The sequence below is a fragment of the Maylandia zebra genome, linkage group LG6 (assembly GCF_041146795.1).
Source record: "Maylandia zebra isolate NMK-2024a linkage group LG6, Mzebra_GT3a, whole genome shotgun sequence".
In the NCBI taxonomy this organism is placed as follows: Eukaryota; Metazoa; Chordata; class Actinopteri; order Cichliformes; family Cichlidae; genus Maylandia; species Maylandia zebra.
In genome coordinates, this window is record NC_135172.1 from 36294431 (window position 1) to 36309607 (window position 15177).

The following is a 15177-nucleotide window of genomic DNA, read 5'->3' on the forward strand; positions in this document are numbered from 1 at the left end:
TGGTAGTGTCCAGCAGGGGCTAAAACAAAAAAGGACGTATAAACAGCATTTGCAAATGTACGCGGTAGCACACACTGAAAAGCAACAGAACAAGAACATTTTTGATGTCATATGCTGTACCAGCCAACTGGAATTCACTATGTTCCAATATCTATTTTTCTATGTGTCTAATGTATACAGTAGTTGTATTGTGTAGTTCTGCAAAAATAAGCAAATACTCATAGGAATGTAGATTTTGTCAGAAAACATGACACAAATTTGGCAGTGAAAACCATTTAAAATGTGCATTTAAGTTCAAAATTAATTTTATTAAATATATGAACTTCATTTAATTTCATTTAATTTGATATGTTGGTGTGGTGTCCCTGCACTTGCATGGATTCTCTTCAGGTACTAACATGCCTGTCCAAAGACAGGCATGTTAGGATAGGTGGAGATTCTCTCACACAGTTACTGCTGGTCTAAGCTCCACCTCAATGACACTCATTGAATAAGCGGTTAAAAAAAAAAGATAAATGGAAGAATTTTGTTCACATACTTCTTCTTCATCATCTTATTATTATTATTTTCTTAGAATTATTATTAATTATTATTATTATTATGTTAGTTTTCACCTTTTAATTAAGTCCAGGAGATCCAGGAGAAATTGTTGTAACGGTAAAAATATCCTTTTCTGACTGTTCGACATATAGGAGAAGAGCCCAATATTCAATTTAAAAGCATATTGAGAGAGTGTATTATGACCTAAAAGGCTGAATAAAAGAGGACATCTTAGAGCGAAGGCATCAGTTTCCAATTTTGAGCTGCTTAGTTGAACATGTGGAATGACCTCTTTGAAATATTGTCAAGAAAAGTGTCTCAGAAGTAGAAAAGATGAAAAATATGGGGGTTACATATTTTTCCTGTTTTATCTGGATAGCTAGTGAGCCACTTGGAAAAACTGAGAACAGTGGAAAAGACAGGCACGTCTTTGCAGTGTTACTATATCTTCAGATCGTATGCCTGATCCATGCTAATGTTTGCTTGCAAATTTTGTTTATTACAGTTAAAATTAGCATAAACAATATATTGTTGCCATCTGCAGCTCAAACACAACCAGTTTATCTTTAAAATGGACAGTCCCATCATCAAAGGAACACTGAGTTGAGCAGACAACACAGACCGGTCACCCCTCTAAGACCTTTTGTACAGTCAGTGCGGCTCCTGTCCACTCGCCTCGGGACAGCAGAGTGATGGATGGAGGGAGAGAGGAGCTGTGGGTCAGGGAAGGAGGTGAGCATGAATCAGTGACAAGCTGAAAGATTCCAATATGGAAGGTAAAATTAAGTGACAGATAAAGAAAGCAAGAGAAGAAGACAGAAAATGGAAAATTAGAAGTAAAGATAGTGCTTGAGAAAAAGACTGGAATTAGAAAAGGATGAGAGAAGTGATTATTCAGCTGTTGAGATTACCTAAATTCCCATAGGGCCACAGTTAAAGTTTATTAAGGCTTAGGCAAACATGTGGGCTTGATCTGTGCTGTCCATATGACCACAGTAAGCAGGTAACTCTGTAGATAATTAGGTCCCTAATCCTGCATGAAGAAAAAAAACCCATCTGAGCAAAATTATATACTTAAGCATACTGTCACTAAATGTGCTCCATGTAACTTAATTCACCACAATATTGATGTATGTAAAGCAAGGAATCATATTGTGGATATTTATGTATATTTTGCTTAAACTGCCTGAAATAGTAAATGATATCGTTGATAGCCTTTGCTAGGATGGCAGACGTGAATGTGCTTTGACTGACACACACTTAAACCAGGTGTCGACTATTTCACATTCAGGCTGCGGAGAGATAATGCTGGTTTCTAATCCTATGGAATAACCTCCGGGTATACAAGCATACCTGATAGTTCTGATACCACTCCGTCTGTGAGATTGTGTCAAAACTGCAGTCCGTCCCTGCAGCCATATCACATTTTCTTGTATCTCTTCATTCCAGTTTCAATCAAACGTTGGTTGAACGTTTCACTTGATGTGGGCAAGGAGTAGCCTTGGGCAGCCAAAGGGTGTGAGGCTACTGTGTGGCTATCAGGCCCTCTGCACATGAAAGGACATATATTATCTGTGGTCCTGAGAGCATGTTGGATTCTCAGACACAAGGACAAAAGGGTTACAAGTTAGGATTAAATCAAGTATGCTACCTGATGCTCAAGTGGTGCTAACTAATAATTATGGTGCGAATATTTTTGCAGCAATCGGTAGTTATTTCTACAGTCAAGATCAAAGGCATGCAGCAGCTCTAAAGTGTGTTTGATGCAATTGTATACAGCAGTCAGAATGAATGATCAAAGTTTGTTGGATTTTAGAAAGAATTTGCACTGCATCAAATAACTGCATTGGTACAATGTGTTGCTACAGACATGATGCAACATTAAAATATCTTCACTCTGAGCAATACATTAGTTTTAAAGGCTTTATCAGATGTACAAAGACTGGAAGAATACTGAATTACTTCATGGCAGGATCAAATATTGCCACTAATTGCATTATGAACAACAGAATGACAGGGAAAAACAGAAAGTTGGAATACTTAAAGTTTGCAAAGTATGGGAACGATATGTGGAGTTTTTATTTATCCATAATGTTACATTATGTTTCTGCAAAAACAGTTTACTTTGATCACTAAGTGACTATTGCTAATAGAACTTGTCAATCATTCTTGTATGCCACTTTCTGATGGATAGTGTGACAGTCAAGGGGAATGTTACATGAATGTCCCAATTTATTGGAGAAATCAATGCTGGTGCTACAATAATAATCTCAGAGAATATGAATGACATAGGATATTTCTTTTCTCTTTTTTGATTGGGGTAGACAGACACAAAGATGGTACACATATCCACATTCTCTGAAACCTTTGTTGAGTCTCCAACAAAACAGAGTAAAATGAAATCTCATCAAAGCACAGAAAAATAACAATCTGATGTGACAGGGACATTAGTTATTATTTATTTATGAACATAAATTAAGATGTTAAAATTTTTATAGCCCACAACAACAACAACAAAAATTCTTTGAAATCCACTATTTTGGCCAGAGGTGCACCTCTGTACATACAAGGATGTATTATGTGGGGCGGTAAACATACTTAGTTTTCTTGTCTCAGCTCTGTAACTACACTGTGAACTGTATTGAGCAAGAAACATACACCTGTTATACTTTAAGACATATTCAGACTCCATCTTTGGAATGTAACCTTTGCCATGACACGGTGGAGAGATCCTCGCAGAGCTGTATGCTGCAACGCGTGGATTACTACAGTATTTATGTATATTTATCTTTAGATGGGTATGTGTGAGGACAGGTTCACATATGCTTTACCCTTTCACCTTAAATAGCTAGTGTATGTGCAGTACATGTATGGACGATTGAGGTTATGGCTCATATTTACCTGAATGCTTGTCCCACCACCCTGCCATATATTTTTGTGAGGGCCAAGTGCTATTTCTGTCATGTAATATGAAGATGGCTTCTTGTCAGTTGGGTGGCTGCCCTGGTCAATATATATATATATATATATATATATATATATATATATATATATATATATATATATATATATATATATATACATGGGTATATTTGACTTGACCCATCTCTATTTGCTGCGAAAAGTTGCCAATATGTCCAGTACGGTTCCTTGTAAATCATTGTTTTGATTATTCAGTGTAGACAGCATGATGACGGTAATGAGGAAACATGTCGGAAGATACCTGAACCTGAAACTCTATTTTGTACTAAAGAATTAATAGAATGACAGCTTAAGGTTACATATGTAGAGCTAAGAGGTCAATGCAGCTGAGTGGAAGATAAATATTTTCCTGCATAAACTGTGTTTACATTTCAGTTTAGTCAGGGCACAGAAACTGCTTTGCTCTGCAGGTCAAGGGAATATTTTTTTCCCGTATAGATTATGTTATACATGTTTAAATGATTTCTAATTTTATTTATTTATTTCTAAACACACTCGAGCACGTTGGCCAACATTTGTTAAGCTTTTACCCAGCTCCTGTCTTTTTTCTTGAATTTCAGCTTTAAAGGTCATTGTTTATTTCTGAGTACAGATGATGATATTCAGCTTTAGGTAGTCCCAGAAGGACACCTATCTCCCGAGAACCCATTCCAGGATGCACAGTGTGCCTTTCTTTTCATAGATCAACACAACCGGGCAGAACAATCATCCTCAATCACCCTTTTTCTGTCTGTCACTCCGAACCCCACACCACACTGGCGGTGCTCCCATAAGCTAACGTGGCATCACATTCTTGACTAAACGTGCATAAAAACAAATTAGCCTGGCCCATACAATTTGCAAAGAGATGTGTGCAGCCAGCCAGCAAATAGATGTCATTCCAAACCAAGGTCATGATGGCATTGAGGCTGGAAATTTAGGATTGATGTTTGCACATGGTGGGCTCCTCCACTTTTCACTCTCAGTCTGATGGGTTTGATGCCGGCTTATTGGAAGAGACCCACTGGGAGACTCACAGCCTGGAGAACAGAGACAACCTTCTGCTTTAGAGGTGAACTAATTCTAACTTAATGACATTAATATAATTTAGATTAAAATTTTGTTCATAACAAAAAGGAAAACAAACACAAAAAAGTAGTCAGGGTGTTTAAGAATGAAAGCAATTCAAAAGCTTTTTTGCAGCCATAAACCTTACGTACGATATCTGATATAATATGATATGATACAAAATGCTTTAGTCACCCTGTATTTTTACAGCACCTCAAGAAAGTAACGTAAGATATAAGATCCATCACATACAATAATAACATAACACAGAAAAGTTACATTTAAATTTCTGATTTGGTTAAGTTGGGTGTTTTGTAGTTTTGACATAGCTGTAAGTAATGCTGCATAGTTTGAGCACATTATAACACTTTTTGTGCCTTGTTATATTGTACACAGCTGGTGATAGATGACTGCAAATCTGAATACAATAGAGCTGTTGTACTATGCCGACATCAGCTTTAAATCCACCCTACAACCAATAATATTGTATGGTCTCTATCTAATAAAATGAAGTGCCTTAAGATGAAATGGGCTCTGTGTAACTGAACTTTATTTTATTTTTTCTTTATACCTATTTTGTACAACAATTTTTAAAAACTACAACTTTTTTTTGTGTTTGGTAGGGGGCTTTGACATCTGCTGACATCAGAAGCCCCAAAATTGGGAATGCAAAGCATCACTTTTAATACATCAGCTTAACATTTGTTTTCCACTAATGGCCCATTGATAAGCCAATAGTCTTATCAATAGGCCATGGTAGGACCGCAAGGGAAATTTTTGGATTCTACACCATCAAAGGCAAAATTGCCAACATTGAGGGCTTTTTCCTCACTTTTTAGAAAACTGAGGTTTCAGGTTAATGACAGAAAAGGAGAGTACATCTCACCGTAACTTTAAAGGGAAAATGCAAAGAAAGAGCTGCAGGGTAACACACTATCTGACGTTTGACAAAAGAGTACTGCAGGCCACACGTGTGCCACAGCTCTGTGTGTCATTCTCGTGGATTACATTATATATAGATATGGTTTGCATTTGATGAATTCTATGTAAGTGCGACTTCGCTTGCACTTCTCTTGTAAACTGACAGCTATGCTACATAGTGACATTACTTATGTTGGGCTCAGTTGCTGTAGATTTAATAGGTAATTTATTTTTTAAAACTTGTGAATAAACCACACAAAATAATCAAAATTCATTGGCAAGGTTTATAAGTAATAACTAATAGGTACATAATCTTAAGTGTTTTGCATATATATATGTAATATATGTTCATTGTGTACATCTTTTCAGTTTATTCAAGTCATAAGGATGCATAGTTAATATACGGCATGCCATGGAAGCAAAGGCTTTTTACCATCAATGGTTTGCAGCATAGTGTTATGTTGAACAGAGCAGGGCCAGTCTAATAAGTCCCCAGGCTATGGAGCCAGGCCTGTGGTAGGTGGATGATGGATCTCAGTGCCAGGGTACATAATGGTGGGACAGGGGAGCACTGGGGTGAAGGACAACGCTCTGCCCTCTCTCCTTAATCAGATGCAGATCAAGCTAAAAGCAGCAGAGCAGCAAATCCCTCCTCTAACAGCGAGCCTCTAGACCCTGCACAATCCCCTCACTTTCTCCGTCCCTTCTTTAGCCCCTCCTCCTCCCTTCATCCCTCTCTCCTTTCTTTTGATTGTCTTAGCAACAGAGCTTAGGGAGCAAACCAGAGAAGGAGATGGATACTCAGAGGCCTTTACCACAAAGATCATATAGGATAAGTACAAAAGCCCCTTGTGGCTTGTTGATAAAGTATTGATTTCTCTACAAGCTGCTGTATGTGAATTACCTTGGTGGGAGTGACCCCTGAGACCTTAGGGTGTGAGGTAGGACTAACGGTGGGTAGGAGTGTGAGTTGGGGAGGCAGGGGTTGTAATGTGAAAAATAAAAAAAAGAGAGAATGCAGAAAAAGAGATGGGCAGATAGTGGAACAGAGAACGGGTAAGATAGAAATTGATTGGGGAGAAACCTGGCCGTTAATTGAAGGGACAGATCAATGAGGCTGGAATGGTCAGTTTGGGGGAAACAAGGCAAGAGACTGCTTGTTGATTTTGGTGTACAACGACACTCAAATAAACAGCGACTTCGCTTTGCTGCCCCTTATCATCGTCTCCAGAGAGACCGAGGCAGTTTGGACAATAGAAGAATGCTAATATCATCAGCAGCCTGTTTGTGTGTTCTGCTTGGGACAACGTGGTAAACATAATGGTCATATAGGCATAAAGCTTGCAGGTATCAAAGGTTTAAGCCCACATGCTGAGGTTTTTTTTCTACCCCATTGTCAGTGAGTGTCAAGGTGAAGTCTTATGTCTGTGTCTATGTGTGCATGCCGCCTAATTTTAGATGCTGCATTTGTCCACATCTGATCAATAGGTCACCTTTTAGTGAAAACGTGACCTACGAGTAATTCACAAAGGCCTGATACCATGAAGAAGAAAAACAACAAAGCTCATTACTAGAAAACATTGCTGACTGCTCAGAGAAGGGTTTCAAGCATCTATTTTTTCACTTTCTTTTCTTTAGGTGCAAAATGTTCTGTTTTTTAGTTGTTATTTGAAAAAAAAATAAGAGAAGACATAATCCATCACACATGACTAACAGACATAAGAAAGAAACAAAGAAACTGCTGGCTCCCGCTAGTCTTTCCTCACTTACACCATGTTGTCAGAAAATCTAATTTGTACCTGCAGCCCCACAGAGTCACCTGGCAACATATGCAGCATGCAAATGTGGCTCTGTTTTCAGCATTGCCAGTTGTAGAAAGAGAGAGTGTGAGGTAGAGAGAAAGCGATTGCCCTGGAGGATTAATGACATCATTCTGTATGCACCTCTGGACTCCCGGACCGCCAGGATATTACCCACCTCTGACATAGAGGGATAATGTTGGTTCTATGGAGCACAATGTTAGAGGATCTATCTCTTCCTGCTGGCGTAAAAAAAATAATGGGGTTGGTTCATCATCAGATTGCCATGTCAGGTTTTGGGAAAAATGAATAAAAATGTGGCATGTTGAAAATAGATGGGTCTGAAGCCGTGGGCTAGTTAGAGCCTACCGCCTGGGTTGGCGATAGTCTTGCTAATGGTATCTTTGCTAGCATAGCAACGGAACTTGCTGCAGCAGGGTGCAGTGTGTGGCTGCTCTACATGCAGTCATTGTAGAGCATTATAAATCTTCTATGTTCATTGTGTATGGTTTATATGACTCTATGGAGCAATGTGTCTATTAAAGGAGATATGGAGAACAATGGGTGCAAATGAATAAGCACTCTGAAGACGCAAGAGTGATGTACCATCTTAGCACTGTCTCCAGGGGAGCAGCTATTACAAACAAAATTCATCACTTTGTCACTGACGCAGTTGTTGGTCTTTTAGTATTGTTGACTCTGATCTTAGTCAAATAGTCTCATTTCATAAATAGAGTAATAAGCTTAACTATTTATCATGTCTGTCTCATATCTAAAGTCAGAAACTTTATCCAAAATGCCAAGTCATTCATGATGTTTTCCTATCAGGAGTGACTATTAAAATAGTCTTTTTGATGACTGGGGTCCCTAAAAACACTATAAAAAAAACTGCAGCTTTTAGGAAATGTGCTCCTACAGTTCTTACAGTGGCCAAAAGACACCAACACTAGTTGAATTCTTCGGCTAGCACTAATAGCCATAATCCTTGATGATATAAAACATACTATTTCTGAATTACCTGTTGAAAGAATTAATATGTCAATGCTTTTACATTTTACTCAGCTCTACTGCATGCTTTTATACACGTGCTGGTGGTCCATCAAAGTATGTGATGACAACATTTATCAGGTTCTCCATGCATTATCTGAAATCATTTGTTTCCAAAAAATGGTTTTCATATCATACACATCAACTAATTTTTTCCAAAATCAATTATTTGTCTGCCTTTACTCACATATGTAGTTGATTGTAACCCCAGTTTTAGTCCATAGGGTTTAATATGATGTCGACCCAGCCTTTGCAGCTAGAACAGCTTCAACTCTTCTGGAAAGGCTTTTGTGTTTACGGAACTTTGACCATTGTTCCAGAAGCGTATTTGTGAGGCCTGGATTGCATCCCAAAGATTTTCTGATGCATTGAGGTCAGGACTCTGTGAAGGCCAGTCAAGTTCTTCCACACCAAACTCGCTCATCCATGTCTTTATGGACCTTGCTTTGTGCACTAGTGAGGCTATCCCCTAACTGTTCCCACAAAGTTGGGAGCATGGAATTGTCCAAAATATCTTGGTATGCTGAACCATCAACAGTCCCTTTCACTGGAAACCCCCCCCCCCCCCACTACCACACTTTACATTTGGCACAATGTAGTGACCGTTCTCCTGGCAACCACCAATCCCAGACTCGTCCATTGCACGGAGAAACATGATTTGTCACTTCAAATAACACGTCTCCACTGCTTGAGAGTCGTGCTTTACACCAATGCATCTGACCCTTTGCATTGCGTTTGCTGATGTGAAGCCTGGATGCAGCTGCTCGGCCATGGAAACCCAATTCCACGAAGCTCTCCACGCACTGTTCTGAAACTAATCTGAAGATCACGTGAAGTTTGAAGGACTGTAGCAATTTATTCTGCAGAAATTTGGTGATCTCTGCACACTGCACCTCACCATTCGCTGATCCCACTCTGCAATTTTGCATGGTCTACCACATCACTTCCACTTTGCTATAATACCACTAACAGTTGACTGAGGATTTAGTAGAAATTTCATGGCTTGACCTGTTGCACAGGTGCGATCCTGAAATTCACTGAGCTCCTGAGAGCGACCCATTCTTTCAAAAAGAGTTTGTAGAAACAGTCTGCATGCTTATTTTATGCACCTGTGGCCATGATTGAAACACCTGATTTCAATTATTTAGATTGTGAGTGAATATGTTTGTTGATATAATGTATTGTATACACTGATAAACTAAGGTTGATAAACAGATATCAGGAAACAAATATATCACTCCCAGACTACATAAAAGCTCTAATTTCCATGATGTATTCTGGTCTCTTCTCCCCCAACTGTAACTCATTTATTTAATCTGAATCTTTGACAGGTAAGATGGTAAAGTACATGGTGCTCCATTTATATGGAGACACTGTAATAAAATGGGAATGGTTGGTGATATACTGGAAAAACTACGGATACTGGATACCTGTGCTGGCATTTCTCCTGCGGTGTTGCTATCAGTGTGTGAAGAGTGGGAGAAGAGGGTTGCATTGACAATCCAACACAATGGGCAGAACATTGAACACATTTTATAAGTGGTCAGAAACTTGTAAATAACTCATGGAAGAATAAAGTTATGTTGAAACCAAGCACACCATTGTTTTTCTTGTGACATTACCAATAAGTTTGATGTGTCACATGGCCCTCTTCCTATTGAAAAAACAAAAGTTGTATCCAAGATGGCCGACTTCTAAATGGCCACCATGGTCACCACCCATCTTGAGGAGTTTGCCCCCTCACATATACTAATGTGCCACAAACAGGAATATCACCAACCATTCCCATATTATTACAGTGTATCCATATAAATGGCCCACCCTGTACAAGTATAAGTACAGTTTTCCACTAAGGACTACAGTGGTATGTAGTGTACCTTTAAATGTAAACTATTAATAAGTACCTGAACAAACAGTTTTTAAAAAAGTTTTATTTTGGATGACTGATGTCAGAACTTTTATAATGTTTTTACATATATACAAAATATTATTACATGTAATGTAATGTAATTTTGTACCTAAATATCTAATAACCTATTCAGAGAGAGGCAAAGGGAGAACATTATTACTTATTCTGCTCTGATTCTTTGTTACGAAATATACATAATAAGGAAAATGCATCAGATTTGATTGATTTATTACATAAAAGTTTATTTCACATTTTTTTGTGTTATTAAATATTCAAAAACACTGCAACTGTGGGAAAACAAAATCATGTAAAAATGTGTGGTGGTGTTTTTTTTCCTATGGTGTTTATGGTTTGCCTGTCTTCTGTCTGTCTTTTTCACACATAAGCACTTAACACACATGCATACACACATGCACAGACATCCACACACATGTGCGTGCACAAACACACAAATTTTAAGCACATTACATTGACTTTTATTTCCTTATTTACATATATTTACAGAAGATTAATCCCCAACAGTAACTATCTATTGCTTGCCTAACCTTTGCCAAACACTGTAACGTAACTTTACCATCCACTTAAAACTTGTCTTCATCTTTATGCAAATGACTTATGGTATGGGGATCTGATTTTTACTACCCTGCAGAATGCATATCAACATAATTTAACTGCATAAAAACTTTGCATACCCACAACCTGAGTAATACCTGAGCCCTACACACATGCACACACATACAGACACACATTTCTTGTGTTTATCTTGTCCTCTGCACCCCGAGGCCCCTGGCTTCAAGGCCAGAGAAAACCAGCCTAGAGTGTCCTATCCTGTTTCAGGCTCCTCATAGCCAATCACATCTGTTTAATGCATACATCCAGTCATGAGGTCATGAGGTGGGAATGTGACATGGAGCAAACAGGGCACTGGACTTGAGGATAGCCAGCACCTGGCATTGTGGTTTGCATTTAAAAATGTAAATTTACACTTAAATAAAAGAAATGAAATGATTATATTGCCAATTCTTCCCAACAAAGGTTGTTGATAATAGATGCAATTAAAAAAAGATCTGCTCATTAAAAGGAGAAGAAAACACGTTTGAGCAGAAGCAGAGTTGAAAACGGTAACCAAACACTTGACCTGACTTTGGCAGGCAAACCGCCCCCTTCTCTGTTCGTCAGGGTATGTCATATCTTGTTGAAAACTGAAGGTGCGCTGAGGAAAGAACACAGCACTTTTCACCCTCAGGCTCTGTCACTGAGACATAATGGGACCTGCCTGGCCAAAGGCCCTTTTTTGGTTTCCATCAAATGGAGAGGAGAATGGATCCCAGAGGAAGGTATCAGTGTCCATGCGATGTTCTCCGGTCTGGCTGAGGAATGCCAAGAACAACACAGAAGGTTTAGTGCTTAGGACCTGGAGAGGAAATTACAAGCTAAAAGCACTAGATCTTAGAACATTTCCAGGTATTTAAGGCTATTAATCTGTTGAATTCCTTAATGACAATATTATGGCTAGCTGGCTACTACTTTTACCCTGCTTGTCTGCTTTCTTATTGTCTGTCTGAGGACTTGGTGCACACAGATATATACACATAGTACTAAGTGCAATAATCCTTTCTGTCATCGTTGTATTTTTACTCAGTTGTATATAGTATTTGTATTTGTATTCTATTTTTATCTTATTGTATATTTATTTTATTTTATTCTACTGTATATAGTATTTTATTTTATTCTATTCTGTACAGTTGTGTACTGTATTTATTCTTATTGTATTCTAATTTTTGCCTCATAACTTTTGCACTGTCCACTTCCTGCTGTGACAAAACAAATTTCCCACGTGTGGGACTAATAAAGGTTATCTTATCTTATCTTATCTTATCTTATCTTATAGACATGCATGCACACACAAATTAGAACACAGATATATTCAAAACATATCTACACAAATATACACATATTTGTATGGATATAACATATTGATGGATATGCAAGGAGCACCCCAGCTCCTTGCACATACATCAATATGTTTAAAATGGATATCAACTGCTTTACAGACACACACTCATGTTTATTTAACATATCTATAGCTATACCACATAATACTTAGCTCTAACTGTGGCACACTGCCACTCACTGGTCTGTAAGAGGTGCAGCTATGTCTCCTCCATTAGCTACTATCACTCTTAAAATATTACTTCATACACGCTATGTAACACCCTCATTCTGTTTTGATTTCAGATGCTTACTTTTCAAAAAGGAAGAGAAGTTGCATTTCCATGTGCTTGATGCTTCATTTTAAATAATTCAAGATTACATAATAAATGGTCAGGTATTTGCAGATTTTCTATGATAAAGGTGTCCATGTCTTGTTCACATGCTTGTCTGGGAAAGCTACTCCTGCAAAGACTCTCTTTAGGTAACTAAGAACCCTGTGGAACAGAAATAACTATGAACAGAGAAGATGAGGAAGAATGAAAACGGGACACCAAGAAACATAAAGGAGCACAGATCGGTAGAATAAAAGAAGTGCAAAAGCTGTTCATAAAGATAGAGAAAGATGGGGAAAGGGAGAAAGTCAGTGAGCAGCGCACTGTGTGACATGCTGACAGATGGTAGCCACACTGCAGCCGCTGAGGCACATGCGATAGCCGTGAACCATGGTGGAACCTTCAACACCCACGCCTATACAGTTGACACCTCAGGAAGGGACAGTGGAGGGGTGGGGAGAGTACAGGGGCAGGGCACAAACTTTTAGCATTATGTACTGGATTAGATGTGGAACATATCTGTATGCAGAAGTGTAAAATGATAGAAAGCATAGAGAGAAGGCAAGTTTGTACAAAGAAATACCTGTTCAACTGTTTGCTGAGGCAAATATCTAATTGGCAAATCATGTGGCAGTAACTCAGTGCATTTAGGCATGTAGACATGGTCAAGACAACCTCCCGAATTTCAAACTGAGGGTCAGAATCGGGAATAAAGGGAATTTGAGTAACTTTAATTTTTTCTCTGGATGAAAATGTTTTGTTGATGCCAGAAGTCAGAGGAGAATGGCTGGAATGCTTCAAATTGAAAGGAAGACAACACTGACAACTTGTTACAACCAAGGTATGCAGATGAGCATCTCTTAAATAAATAGGCTACAGTAACAGAAGACAACACCAGGCGCCACTTCTGCTAACAACAGGACACTGAGGCTACAGTTTGGTGAGAGGAAATTTGCAAAAATGTTGCCTGGTGGTCTGATGAGTCTTGATTTCAGACTTTGGTGTAAACAGCATGAAAGCATGGATTCATCCTGCCTTGCATCAGGATCAGGCCCAATATACAATATGAAAGGCATCAGCATCAGCCACACTTTGTCTTATAATTCCACACTCATGCACATTCAAAGTCAGTTTTCACACTCGACCTCCTCCACCCTCATGTACCACTAAGTCATCTGCCATCTCTTCCAGCACCTGAAGTGCCCATTTCAAGGCCACCAACTGATTCACCACCTGACCAAGTGCCAACACCCTCTCTTCTTGTGTTCCCACACCAAGTAGACCCTGTTGTATGCTCCCAGGACAAAGGTACTGTCCATATCCTGGCTTTCATGATCAGGTGCCACCATTTCTGGGGACTTTGAGGTTATCATGTGTAATGCAACCAAATCTCAACAACTTTTCAGACACTTACAAGTAATATTACTCTATATCAGTACAACACCAATACTAGCAAAGTAATGAAATGGCCAGTAAGTGTATTCTTTAAAGGATTAAACTTCTGGTTTAGGTCTACACGGTGTGTACAAAAAAGTGTGTACACGACTGCACTGATCAAACTTTGGTCTTTAAAATGGTTACAGATCAGTGCTTTCTTTATTTGTTAAAATTACAATTGTTTAAACTAATAAAACTATTAAAATAAAACTATTAAAATAATAGTGTAACACAGAAATATTTAAGTGTAGGGATTGATTTTTAAACTTTACTTAACTGGTAATTAAGTATTCTAAATCCAGGCTTAATGTGAAAGTTTTTTTTTTCCTTTGGTTTTGAGCTTTTTTTAAAAATAACCCATACAGTTATTTTGCACATATTGAGCATGGACACATGTTGTCATGATAAATCATAAACTGAAAAAAGCAATTCCATCAGTAGTAAATATTTCTAATTTTTTCATGTTAGATGGGCATCACAGGTCCAAATATATCTTAATTTAAAAAATAAACTAAATTAAACAAATAATTTGGTTTCAATAGCCTTCTGATTTTACCACCTATTAAAAAAACAAACAAAAAATCTTCAAATAAATCCAAATAATTTGAAAATGTATTGAATTTAAACATCACTTAGTGATAAAAAAAAATGTCATTCTCCAATTCTCCAATTCATGCGTGTAAAATCGTGTTTATCAGCCATGCAGACGTATCAAGGTAATTAAGTAATTTTAATTATGTTTTTCAAACTGTTAAAGACGGTCGTGAATTCTGATACGATCCCATTAAGCCAGGAAAAGTTTAATTTTCACAAAAACTGAAAAGATAAAATCCCAGATCAAGTGAGCTGTTAGTGTGACAACAAATGGCATGGAAACAGTGTCGGCCCTTGAATCCCTTATTGTACGCCAAGTAGACCTATGACATTAGGAGATCTTATCTCTTTTAAGGAAAATAACATACACCATGTTTTTACAGTTATCACTTTATGATGGCCTCTTTGTGTCCTTTTTTGTATCCCTTTTCTCCCATCTACTCCTTCCCATTTTTTTTATGCCCTCCTCTCTCTCTCTCTCTCTCTCTCTGTTTTCCTCCTCTTGCCCCTTTCATCGTACCCATGCAGGTTGGTCTGCTTGGTCCGTTGTGTTGTTTAATATGCACAGCCCATTCTTGCTCCTTTATTATTGTCCCACTGGCGGCGGAGGCCCTTTTCTTAGTCCAGACAATGG